The sequence below is a fragment of the Nicotiana sylvestris genome, chromosome 4, assembly GCF_000393655.2.
Source record: "Nicotiana sylvestris chromosome 4, ASM39365v2, whole genome shotgun sequence".
Lineage (NCBI taxonomy): Eukaryota > Viridiplantae > Streptophyta > Magnoliopsida > Solanales > Solanaceae > Nicotiana > Nicotiana sylvestris.
Genome location: NC_091060.1, coordinates 105,022,888 through 105,037,355, shown reverse-complemented (window position 1 = coordinate 105,037,355; position 14,468 = coordinate 105,022,888).

Genomic DNA, 14,468 nt, shown 5'->3' with positions numbered 1-14,468 from the left:
AATTGTTTGTAAGACTGATTTACAATAACAAGAATAGTAAAAGCATGTAGCATGTAATAAGGACTAAATACATAATAGTTTCAACATAAGGAAAGTACACGTTAATTAATAGCATATTTGTGCACATAAACAAGGCGGTGTACAATTTGATTCTGAAAATTAGTTTAAAGAATCACGGATGAGATTGAAAATCACAGGGAATCAGTACTAACTAAGGAAAGTATCACAAAAGTAAGGAAGCAATTTCGAAAAGGAAGCAATTTCGAAAAATTAGTTCAGAATTACAAGGAAAATACACAAAATCAAAGATGTAGGTTTAAGGAGATTACACATAATCAACATAAATTATGTGAATGATCAATAAAACAAATGGTCGGAACCATAAATAATACGGGTTTGGACAAAATCAAAGAAACCTTAAGAACAACCTAAAACAGGAAGCACAAGAGCATATAGAACACACATAAAGCCTAGAATGTTCATGATAGTCATGCAAACACACCGCAAACAAATTCAAACTCTGAATCGAACCCAAAAGTATTAGGGTTTCTTGACAAATATGAATTGAGAAAAAAGGAAAGACTCAGGTAATGTTTAAACATGCTAAAAATCAAAGTAATTGCTAAAATCAGAAAAAAATCATTTTTGCAAAAAGGGTTTTGAAACCCTAGTTTGGAAAATGAAGAAACAGTTTGAAATCAGAGAAACATTTTGAGGAAAACAAGTGAAAACCTTAAGAAACCCATAGATCCATCCCATATCTAAAAAGATCGGAGGGTTTATAGCTAGGTTTGTTCAGAAAATAATAGAGACGAAGAAAAGATCGGTTAAACCCACAGATATACATAGATAGAAGACATATCTAAAGAAAAGTAAAAAAAATCTCGAGAGTCAGGGTTCCATAGAACCCAAAGAGGATGAGAAAATAATAGATCGTTACCGGTTTCAGCCGGAAAAGCCATAGACCTTACTCGAATAGTCATGGATGGCCGGAAAGTAGCATAAAAGACCATGGATAGAAGTTGAACAAGATCTGGACTAGATCTCTTCGAGATCTTTCCACGAAATCACAAAAACGGGCAACCAAGAGATGTAGGAGACAAGTATAAGTCTCAAACAGCCATGGGAGTCCATGGATTGAGTGAGGATCGAATGGATTAGGGTTAGTTTTAGGTGGCGGCGGCTAGGGTTAGCTTTAGGTTTCAGAGAGAGTCGGAGAGGAGAGGGGATTCAAGGGAGGCGGATTGTAAGAATGGGGGGGTTTGGGGGGGTCATTTGGGATTAATTATGATAAGGGTGAACGGTGGCCGTTGATCTCTGTGATCAACGGCCAGTATTGAAAGGTTTGGGGCTGGGTTATATAATTGGGTTTGGGCTTGGGTCCGGTGGGTTGTAATTGGGTTGGGAATTGGGGTCTTGATTTGGCTATAATTAAAAGCCAAATTGGCTATATTTTAAATAGCTATTTTTTCCCTATTTAATTTATAAAAAATAGTAAATAATTTCTAAAAACTAATTTAAAGGGATAAAATGATTTATAATATAAAATTAACAATTTAAAAACACAAGATCCAATTTTATGCGTATAAAACATAATTAAACCTGAAAATGGCTAATATTGCAATTATGTACAATTTAGCTTTAAAAATAATAAATGTAGTTGTAAAAATATGTAAAAATTACTTTAGCCATATTTTGGAATAAATATAGAAATCCAATAGAATAATTATCAAAATAATAATTTTGGAAATAATTATTGGGGATTTTATGAGTAAAAGGGAGAAAATAAATCAATTTAAACCTTTAAAATTATGGGGGAAAATAATAAAATACTTGGACATGCTTATATATGCATATGTATGCTAATTTGAAGGTATTTTGAATATTGAAAATATATAGGGTAAAATTGGGTATCAACAGCGTGCACCGTTGGTGATTGTGACTTGGTCCGTCCCGTACGACTGTTAAGTCGCGTATTTGATTGAAAACAATTTGATACTATTGTGTTTTGGAAATTATTATTATGTTTTGAGCTGAATATCATATTTGGGCTTTATGCCAATTGTTTGGACCCTTAGGGGCTTTTTACTACTATTCCTCACTGTTTTGACTTAATATTTGTACTCAGTCATACTGTGTTTTACTGATTTTATAACTCAACCTTATTTACCTAGTTTTGATGCTATAAATGATATTTTTGGGTTGAACGCCCTGTTTTACTGATAGTCTGAGTGGCTTGTGAGGTTAATGACTGAGAGAGGTCAGGGGCCTGATTGTGAGGTTGATGACTGAGAGAGGCCAAAGGCCTGATTGTGAGATTGATGACTGAGAAAGGCCGAGGGTTTGGTTGTGAGGATTATATATTTATGGATCGGACTGTTTTGTAGTATATATATATATATATATATATATATATATATATATATATATATATATATATATATATATATATATATATAAATAAATCGGGCTGCATGCCACAACGATATATAGATCGGGCTACACGCCGCAGCGATATAGCGATTGGGTTGTAGGAGACCCTCCAAAGTCTGCACACCCCCAGTGAGTGCAGTCGACTATATATATTTATGGATCGGGTTGCACGCCGCAATTGTTATTATAAGGTACTTATTGAGCGTGAGTGCTGAGCATGGGCATTGATTGATGAGAGTTGAGTCTCGAGTGACTGAGAGACTTACCCGATGGGCTATATATATATATATGAATGATGCTTTGCTCGATGGGCTTGTTTTTATGAAATTACTATTTTCACTCCTCTTTATACCGAGCTGCTATTGAAAATGTTAAACAAATACTTTTAAACAACTTTCATTGAAACTGGAGTTTTTACGAGATGTTCGAAATTTAATCACTGATTTGGCTTTGGTATTTCCACTGAGATTTTTATGTTATGAGATGTATATGATTTATGTTTGCCCGAGGGGCTGTATACGAACTATGTTTTTCCTAAGGGGCCGATTATGATTTTCATCACTTTTACTATAAACTGTATTGAACCTCTATTGAAACTGTTGGAAAGCATCTTCAAATGATTTTTACCACAAGCTGAATTTTAAAAGAGACGATTGATTCGTATTCTGATTTGTAAGCTTGTTGTGCTTACTGAGTTTATCATGATGTGGATTTATCATTTCCTACTGCTCAGTCTTTATTTACTTTTATTACTTACCGACTTGCGTACTCACATTACCCTCTGCACCTTATGTGCAAATTCAGGTATTTCTGAGCTCGGTGGCAGGTTCATCGAAGTTAGCAAGGTAGCTGCTTGGCGATCACAGCTTGCTTTTCTCCCTTCTTATTCTGTATTATGTGATTTTTTCGACCATGTTGGTCTTGAGGTTGTCAGACAGTTATAGTAGATACTCATGACTTGTGACACCCCGATGTCGGGCTTGTGTTATATTTCTGCACTGGTTATTTAGACTCATATTATGAGATTTCTTATTAATTAATGGCTTAAAATGACTTTTATAGAACAATGGTTTGATTTGGGAATTGTGTCGGTAGACCTAGTTTTACGATAGGCCATCACGATCGGGTCAGTTTTAGGGTCGTGACAGTTTTGTTTTACTTATCACAGTCCAAAGTAAAGTTTTTATAATTAAAAATTGCACCAAACTATTTTTAATACTATAAAAAAATTCAATCAACAGATGCAAAGAAAGACAAATATTTGTGCACAAAGAAAGACTTGGGCATCGCGATTGCGATAAAGGTTTCTGTGCAGAAGGCATATTGGTCTTCGTGATCGCATGGCATTCTCCGCGGTTACGATTAAGGACCCCTGGGTAGAATGTACTTTTAATTTGGGACTTAGGCTCATTTCGCTCACTTTTCACTTGGCTTGAGTGATGTGGGAGCTCTTTGGAGGAGAATTTTCATCAAGCATCATAAGGTAAGTAATTTCTACTTATTGTAAGTTAACTACATGGATTAGGTGGGGGTTTTAACATGAGAATTTGTAGGATTTTTGGTGAAAAACCTAGAAATTGATAAAATAAGATTTGACCATGAAATTAATTATAGAACGGGGTATAAATTATATATTTGAGTTTGTAACACTATGGATAATATTTATCTTTGAAATGTCCGAAATCCGGGCACATGGGCCTAGGTTGACTTTTCGAGTTGGGTTGGGCGATTACTCTAATAGTTAAATTATGATCTTTTGAGCATATATTGATTGGTTTGTACGACCTTTGACTAGTTTCGGGTTGCCATCGATTTGAGGCGACTAGTGACTTTTGAGAGCCGAGTAGTGGGCTTGAAAGTGTGATGACCCGATAGGTCATCTAGAGTTTTAAACCTTAATTTCATTTTTAAAATCTCAAATACCTCATTTTAGCCTTTCTGGATTTGCGTTTGCAGTCCGGGTCTTTTTTCGGAAGGCTTTTATATTAAAAATTGATAAAAATTTTATTTTATCTTAAAAATCTATTTGAGTTGACTTCAGTTAACGTTTTGGGTAAACGGGCTCGGATCCATATTTTGACGATCTCGGTGGGTCCGTATCGTGATTTGAGACCTAGGCGTATACTCGGAATCGAATTCAGAGGTCCTTAACTCGAGTTATTGCATTTTGTTGAAAATTTGAAGTTTAAAGGCTTAATGAATTTCAAGCTTTGACCAATGTTTGACCTTTTTGATACCGGATCCGTATATTGACGTGATTCTGACATCCGGTTGTTAAAATAGAAGTTCTTAAGTTTCATTAAAAATTTCATTTGATTTGTTGTATGATTCATAGCTCTAGGTGTTATTTTGGCAATTTGATCACGCGAGCAAGTTCATATCATATTTTTGGACTTGTGTGCATGTTTGGTTTGGAGCCCTGAGGGCTCGGGTGAGTTTCAGATAGGCCGCAGAGTGGATTGGACTTAGAATTCATAGCTGGTGCAAACCTGTTCTGGTGCAGGCCTCAGACCTCGCAATTGCGAGGTATGGGTTCGCATTTGAAATAAGGTAGTAAAACCTGCCAGGTTTGCAATTGTGAGCTACTCCCTCGCAATTGCGAAGAGAAGCTCGACACCATGGGTTCGCATTTGCGACGTAGTACTAGGGAGGGAATGGTTTGCAATTGCGATCAATGGGTCGCAATTGCAGAGGTCCCAAGTTCGCAATTGCAAACAAAACCATCGCATTTGCGATGGTAGCAGAGATGGGGAAACTTCGCAATTGCGAACCCCAGGTCGCAATTGCGACATCTGTGCCTGGACTTAAGATGGAAAAACTAGATTTTAGTTCATTCTCTCTAATTCTCAAACCTAGAAACCTTAAAGGCGATTTTTCCAAAAGCTTTTCTTCCCCAATTCATTGGTACGTGATTCTAACCTATTTTCTTTCAATCTTCCATTACATTTCATAAGATTTCAACCTAAAATCTAGGATTTTCATGGTAAAAATTGGGGTTTTGGGTAGAATTAGGAATTTTTATAAAATATGAATTTAGACCTCAAATTAAGGCCGGATTTCGAAATAAATTACATAATCGGGCTTGGGGATGAATGGGTAATTAGGTTTTGGTCCAAATTTCAGGTCTGGACAAGGCGGGCCCGGGAGTTGACTTTTATTGACTTTTTCAATAATGACCTAAATTGAATCTTCTGCATTCGTGGGTAGTTCCTAAGGCTTATGTTGAATCATTTGGTTGATAATTTGCTACATTTGGTTGGTTCGGAGGCTTGTTCGAACGGAAAAATCGTGGTTGAGCTTTTAGTTTATTTTTGGAGCGAGGTAAGTGCCCTGGTTAACCTTGACTTGGTTGATTAGGACTTGTTTGCCTATTTGCTATATGTTTAAATATTGGGTACAACGTATATGTGACGTGACGAGTACTTATGCATTGTTATTGGGTTAAAACATGCTGGTGGGACTTGTTTCTTGTAATTTACTCGCTTCCTTAATTATGATATCCATGCTTAGACTGATTTATTACTTAATTGATCGTTCTTTCCGCATTTACGACTATTTGTGATAATTGAGTATTGTTCCTTAAACTTGAGGTTGGTATTGTGGAACCGTTGTTGACGTAAGGTTTATTATTGCTTATTCTCTCTCTCAAATTGTTATATGTTCATTGTTACATGGTAAGGGGGAGTGTTAAAGCACGAAGGGTGATACCGTGCCGATTGTTGTTGCAACTATTGATTTATACATAGTGAGGAAGAGGGAGTTAAAGCACGAAGGATGATGTCGTTCCTTATTTGAGAGTTAAAGCGCGAAGGGTGATGTCGTGCCATATCTATTGTTTCATGATGAAATTTAGAGTAAAAGCACAAAGGTGATGTCGTGTCGTATTTATCATTTATGGAGAGATTAAGAGTAAAAGCATGAAGGGTGATGTCGTGCCATTATTACTGTTTCATGGTTAGGTTGAGAGTAAAAACACGAAGGGTGATGTCGTGCAGTTTCTATTCATTATGTTGTCCGTCTCTTTGGTTGAAGGTTTATTTACTGCTTTATGTTGTCATTTCATGTTATAGTACTGTATCTTGTACCCCTTTCGCATGTCCCCTCCCAATAGTACCTGTCAATTCTTTATTTGCTGTTATGTTGTACATATATCTTCGCCTGTACAGGTTTAATTATGTGGGTGTCTTGTCATAACCTCATTACTACCTCGTTGAGGTTAGGCTCGACACTTACAGAGTATATTGGGTTGATTGTACTCATACTATACTCTGCACTTCGTGTGCAGATTTTGGTACTAGTCCTAGCTGTCTGTAAGGCGTATTAATTCGGATTAGCTATTTAGAAACTCGAGGTAGATCTGCTAGTGGCCACAAAACTTTAAATCACCTTCCATTTTCCTTATTACTGTTCTTTTCGTTCGAGACAATTATACTTATTTCAAACCCTATTTGTAGAAACTCTAGAAGCTCGTGTACTTGTTACTTATGATCCGGATTGTACTAGATATGTGATTATTATGCTATTTTGTACTTCATTTTAGCTTTATTTCTGTCTGATTTGGTTAAATGGTCAAGGTTTTTAAAATTGGTAAAAGAATTACTCTAACGTTGGCTTGCCTAGCAAGTAAACTGTTTAGCATCATCACGGTTCCGAAGGTAGGAATTTCGGGTCATTAAAAGTTGGTATCAAAGCACTAGGTTGCCTAGGTCTCACTAGTCATGAGTAGGCTTAGTAGAGTCTGGAGAATCAGTACGGAGACGTCTATACTTATCTTCCAGAGCTATGAAGTTTAGGAACAAATTTCACTCTATTCTTCTCTGTCATGCGATTTTATTCGATCATTGCTGATTGAACTCTTCTATTCTTGTCCTCTTGTAGATGGAAAGAACATGTATTGCATCTTCAGTTGGACAGCAGACGGAGCCCCCAGTGGTAGAGGTCGAGGCTAAGGACGCGCTAGAGGCCGAGGCAAAGGTAGAGCTCAGCCTAGAGCTCGAGCAGCAACACCAACAGTGGAGCCTCAGGTTGATTTTGATGAGGAGGTTCCAGCCCAAACTATACTTGTTGGACCAGCTCAGGTCCCAGAGGGGTTCATCGCCACCCTAGTGCTTCAGGACGCTCTAGTCTGTTTGGTGGACCTTATGGAGAGTGTGGCCCAGGACGGTACATTTTCTATGGCACCAACTGTTTCTCATGCTAGGGGAGGAGCACATACTCCCGCTACTCACACTCCAGAGTAGATGGATCCCAAGTATCAAACTCCAACAGCCCCGCTAGTTGGGGTAGTTCAGCCGGTTGTTGCGTCATAGGCCGATGATGGACCCGCCATGTCTTCTAAGGGCTGATTGAGATTGGAAAAGTTTACAAAGCTCATCACAGTTCACTTCAGCGGTACACCTTCTGAGGACCCACAAAATTATCTTGACCGCTACTATAAGGTGCTGCAGAACATGGTATAGTTGAGACCAATGTGGTCGATTTTGTCATGTTTCAGATGATGGGTGTCACACCTCCTTTTTGCGCGCCCGCCCCGGAGGGTAAATGCGCGAGGGGAGTTTTTCCAATTTAAGTGACAATATTCGAAATGGGATTATTTAATTAATTCAGAGTCGCCACTTGGGAAAGGTTTGGCTTTTGGTGTCCCAAGTCACCGGTTTATCTTGAATCCCAAATCGAGGAAATTTTCGACTTTTCCAAATGAAGTCTGCGAACCAGAAATTCTAAGTAAGGAATTCTATTGACCCGAGGGAAGGTGTTAGGCACCCTCGAATCCCGTGGTTCTAGCACGGTCGCTTAAATTGTTATAATGGCTAAATATCTGATTTAAATACATGTTGTGACTTATGTGCTTTTATTAAGTTTAAACCGCTTTTATTATTATCATTTATTTTTATAGAATTGCAACGTCGTGAAAATGCATCTCGAACCACGTCACAATCAATGCACCCGTAGTTGTTAACACATTTCGACTCCGTTGAGATTTGAATTTGGGTCACATAAATGCGCACCCGAATTTAAGAATGTAATTTAATTAAGCCGCGCCTAAAGAGTCTAGCGCGTTATTATTTGGTGGAAGGCCGTGAGATTCGCTAAGCGGCCTAGCCTGACTTCTAAAATACTTATTATGGTTATTTATTGAGGGCCCCGCAATTTGCATTTTATTTGGCGAGGCTCGTCTCATTATTTTAGAAGGGTATCCTACAGTGACTACATTTCTATTACGTTTGTCCCTAAAACTAAAAGAAAAGGAACATGCTAATTTAACTATATGCTTTTGCTTAATTCGGATTCTTATCAATTTCTGATTAATTATTTACAAAGTGGAGGGATGTCATAACTTGTGAAACATACTTTAATTGGACAAAGAAATTATATTCGAGATTGACCCAATGTTATACTTGTGTCCAAACGTTTCTTGAATTGAATTTAACTAGACTTATTGGGGCTGAATTAAGGGAATTAACTACTAGGCGTTGTTACTAATGGGATTTGAATATGATCTTATGTACTGCCTAACGAGACCTAGCAAAAAAAACTAAAATAAAACAAGTCAGCATAGTGTAAGTTTGGAGTATCCATACCCCGTATTAACAAATAACTACAAACTGAAACATGAAGGACTAAGCTCAGATGAGTATTAATTAACATACATTTTTGTACTATTGAATTGTGAACTAACAACTACACAGGCCCATTAATATACCATGAATATTACAACAAATAACTTTGAACTTCTTCAACCTTTTTCATTTCATGCTTTCAAACTGTTTTGGTTACACCAAGATGGGGGCTCGAAATGTGTACCTGGAAATACTGAAAATGCAAAGGAGAAGAAGAAGAAGATGTGGAAATCAGCAGCAGCAAGAAACAGGACTAGCAATAGCAGCAGGACAGAATAGCAGCAAACAAAGCAACACAGCAGAACAGGCTCGAGTGCAGAAATGCAACTATGGCCGATAGAAAGAAGTAGCCAAATGACAGCAACACCCAGTGGAGTAGAATCAGAACTCCAGGCAGACCAAACCAGTAGTAAACCAATGAAAACACTCGACTAGTAGACACAACTGGAACTTCAAAGAATCAGAATTGATTGAACAGGTTGAACAACTGAAACCCAAACAACAATAGGAAGAAACAGTTTCTGATTGTTGATTGTATACTTTCTATCTCTTAACCTCTCTCTATCTGTGTTTTCCTAAAATCAGTTCTATCCTTTTTCAATCCTCTCAGTCTAGTATCCCTCTATGTCTGTATGTCCCTATTATCAGATGCCTTTTCCCTTCGTATCCTCACAGTGTGTTTTTTTTTTCTCTCTGTATATCTTCTGTTTCTCTGACCTCTAATCCTCTCTTTATAAGCCTTCACATTACCCCTTTTAACAGCCTGTTTAGACTATCACCATACCCCTCCCATGTGCCTTCCATTTTCAGTTCCACTTTAGCTAATTAAGTATTAACCCCATCAACATTCCCTGGCAGACTTATCTTTCCCATTTTATTAACTAAAAGCAAGCATGGGCAGCAGGATGTAGTCTGACAGCACATGCTGTCAAACTATTTAATTCAAAAGGGCCTTTATGCCCATGTTGTGCACATGCCCTCCAGTTCGGATTGCCATTACAGACTAAACATTAGGTTTCTGAAATCACATTAACAACTATAAGTAAATGAACTTAGTTCTTAATTGATTCAGGCAAATGTTCAACAGAAGCAAATCGATTTATTTTGTTCAGACAGTTGAAACTAATTGACGACATATGTCGACTCGACTATATTAGCATTAACACATACAATCGTAGCCAAAAAATCAGATATTCAAAAGTTTAGGACACATGACTCGACTTATACTGATTAAACAGAATTGTACTTCGAGGAATTAGTTAATCAGTACAAATTTAGAATTCAAACTAATTGCACAACAAATACATATGCCTTATCAGAATAGGAGGGGGATTCAGACAAACACAGAGGTTCAGGTAAAGTGGACAAACAAAAGTTGATAAAATTAAAACAAACATGAACAGACTTTTAAAACAAATCACACGGACTAAAACAAGTAAAGGAAAGAAAGCAAACTCACCTTAAAACTCGAAATATCAAAAGTTTGAACTCGGATTTGGACAGACTTTTCTTAAGGCTGAACGGACTTTAATCGAAGTGTTTCTCAGATGAGAAACACCTCGATTAAGGTCCATTAGGCCTTAATTTCTTTGGTTCGAACAAAACACGGACCAGTGACGAAGAATCACAAAGTTCCAAAACTCAGATCTAGGATTCATGCTTCCCTGATCAGATTCGGACCAAACCAAGTATGGTTTGGTCACGAGGGGGGTCTGGGGAGTGTCTGGTGTGAAGCTGGGGTTAAACGGTGTAGATCGAGTTTTGACTCGAATCTTCAAATGAAGATTCGAGGACCTAGAGGATGATTCGAACTAAACGGTCAACAGGTCTATGTTCAGGGTGGTGAGGGGGTTCTATGGTGTTCAGGGCGAGGTCACCGGCGTTCATGCCGCCGGTTATTATGGTGGAGGATACAGGGGCGGCTCTAGGGTTTGATGGGGATGAGGTTGAAGACGGGAGCTGGGGTATCAGATGGGGGGCAGGGTAAGGTTATAGGCTTATATATGGAATAGGTGGGTTGATCTCAGCCGTCGGATCAACTGAAATCAATGGCTTGGATCTAAAGGCCTAGGGGAAACGGTGTCGTTTCAACTAAAGGGGGTTTGGGTTGGTCCGGGTGGAAATGGGTCGGGTTCTGTTCGTGGGTATGGGAAATGTGATCTTGGCCGTTGATCAATCTGAGATCAACGGCCTGGATCACACTGGATTAAAACGGCGTCGTTTGGACACCCTGGGTATCAGGTTGGACTGGACCAGGAAGGCCTGGTTTGGGCATTGTTTGTTTGGGCCAATTTTAATAAATTGGCCCAATCCGGAAGAAGAAGAAGAGAGATTTCTTTTTTCTTTTATTATTTTTATTTCTTTTTCTTATTTATTTTAAAAACAAAACTAAGCAAAAAAATCAAATTAAAATTAAATACACACTCAATACAATTATTTGCACACACACTAAAATATTTCAAAACAGGTAAAATCAAACAAAAATAAAATCACGGACGAAGATGCCTATTTATGATTTTCTATTTAACGACCGGATTACGGTTCGAATTATGCATGACACACACATTTTTTGTATTTTGTTTTAATAAAGTAAAAATGGGCAAAAATCGTAAATAACCAACAAAGTGCCAGGTAAAAATCCCAAACTTGTACAGCAGGGCCAATTATTATTATTTTTTATTTCTCTTGGAGCGATTGTCGTGCGAAACAAAAATCACGTGCTCACAGCTGCCCCTCTTTGTTCGGAAACACGAAGAGTTTTCGTGCAAAGATAAAGTGAGCGTGTATGAGCGATTTTTGCCTATGGACCACTCCGTATGAAGCATGTTTTTGAAAGATCTGACCGAATCTTGCTTCAAAGATTTCCTACATATCCTGGGCTAAACAGGAATCAGGTCAATGTAGTTCGAGAAGTTTTGGTAGCTGGGACTACCATGGGATTGCAATGCTTGCTGCTACTGCTGTTGCTGTTGTCACTGCTGCGTCACTGACCGCCTTATTACAACCAAACGAAAATTGGAAACTGAACTAACTACTTATATGCATGTCAACTGCTAGTTACAAGATTCCTATCTATGATTCTTTTACGACTTGATCTTGGGTCTTAGCTGATTCTGCTTGTAGACTCCGATCTGAATCTTGATGCTTGCGAGTTGCGGCGACTTGTTTAATCTCTGGGATACTGAGTGAGACGCGATTGGCAGGGTTCAAGACCTTAAACAAATGTTGGAGTCAATCTGCCTTCCGTTTACTCCGATATCTCGAGACATCTTCTCTCTTTTTCTTCTTTTTCTTCGTTGATTCCGAACTGGGACTCATCTCATGGGTCATTTCGATCCATGTGGTTCGAGGTTAGACCTGCGGGAGAAAACAAACGAACGAAATTTTCTGCCCCAGTTTCACTAGGAAAATTTCGTTAATTATTCGCCAGGAAGTTCATAAAATTGATGAAAGAGGATATGCATGCTCAGTTCAGGGTTGGAGCCCTAATACCGACTAGCTGGGGAAAGGTTCAGTTTAGGGTTTTAAAACCCTAACGCCGAACAAAGGAAGAATTCAGTTTAGGGTTTAAAACCCTAATGCTGACTAAAAGAAAAATTCAGTTTAGGGTTTAAAACCCTAATGCTGATTGCATGGAAAAGCTCAGTTTAGGGTTTAAAACCCTAATGCTGGCTGAAAGGAAAAAGTTCAGTTTAGGGTTTAAAACCCTAATGCTGACTAAAAGGAAAATTCAGTTTAGGGTTTAAAACCCTAATGCTGATTGCATGGAAAAGCTCAGTTTAGGGTTTAAAACCCTAATGCTGGCTGAAAGGAAAAAGCTCAGTTTAGGGTTTAAAACCCTAATGCTGGCTGAAAGGAAAAAGTTCAGTTTAGGGTTTAAAACCCTAATGCTGACTAAAAGAAAAATTCAGTTTAGGGTTTAAAACCCTAATGCTGATTGCATGGAAAAGCTCAGTTTAGGGTTTAAAACCCTAATGCTGGCTGAAAGGAAAAAGTTCAGTTTAGGGTTTAAAACCCTAATGCTGACTAAAAGGAAAAGCTCAGTTTAGGGTTTAAAACCCTAATGCTGGCTGAAAGGAAAAAGTTCAGTTTAGGGTTTAAAACCCTAATGCTGACTAAAAGGAAAATTCAGTTTAGGGTTTAAAACCCTAATGCTGATTACATGGAAAAGCTCAGTTTAGGGTTTTAAAACCCTAATGCTGGCTGAAAGGAAAAAGTTCAGTTTAGGGTTTAAAACCCTAATGCTGACTAAAAGGAAAATTCAGTTTAGGGTTTAAAACCCTAATGCTGATTACATGGAAAAGCTCAGTTTAGGGTTTTAAAACCCTAATGCTGGCTGAAAGGAAAAAGTTCAGTTTAGGGTTTAAAACCCTAATGCTGACTAAAAGGAAAATTCAATTTAGGGTTTAAAACCCTAATGCTGATTGCATGGAAAAGCTCAATTTAGGGTTTAAAACCCTAATGCTGGCTGAAAGGAAAAAGTTCAGTTTAGGGTTTAAAACCCTAATGCTGACTAAAAGGAAAATTCAGCTTAGGGTTTAAAACCCTAATGCTGATTGCATGGAAAAGCTCAGTTTAGGGCTTAGAACCCTAATGCTGGTTGAAAGGAAAATTCAGTTTAGGGTTTAAAACTCTAATGCTGATTGCATGGAAAAGCTCAGTTTAGGGTTTAAAACCCTAATGCTGGCTGAAAGGAAAAAGTTCAGTTTAGGGTTTAAAACCCTAATGCTGACTAAAAGGAAAATTCAGTTTAGGGTTTAAAACCCTAATGCTGATTGCATGGAAAAGCTCAGTTTAGGGTTTAAAACCCTAATGCTGGCTGAAAGGAAAAAGTTCAGTTTAGGGTTTAAAACCCTAATGCTGACTAAAAGGAAAATTCAGTTTAGGGTTTAAAACCCTAATGCTGATTGCATGGAAAAGCTCAGTTTAGGGTTTAAAACCCTAATGCTGGCTGAAAGGAAAAAGTTCAGTTTAGGGTTTAAAACCCTAATGCTGACTAAAAGGAAAAGCTCAGTTTAGGGTTTAAAACCCTAATGCTGGCTGCATGGAAAAGCTCAGTTTAGGGTTTAAAACCCTAATGCTGGCTAAAAGGAAAAAGTTCAGTTTAGGGTTTAAAACCCTAATGCTGACTAAAAGGAAAATTCAGTTTAGGGTTTAAAACCCTAATGCTGATTGCATGGAAAAGCTCAGTTTAGGGTTTAAAACCCTAATGCTGGCTGAAAGGAAAAAGTTCAGTTTAGGGTTTAAAACCCTAATGCTGACTAAAAGGAAAATTCAGTTTAGGGTTTAAAACCCTAATGTTGATTGCATGGAAAAGCTCAGTTTAGGGTTTAAAACCCTAATGCTGGCTGAAAAGAAAAAGTTCAGTTTAGGGTTTAAAACCCTAATGCTGACAAAAAGGAAAATTCAGTTTAG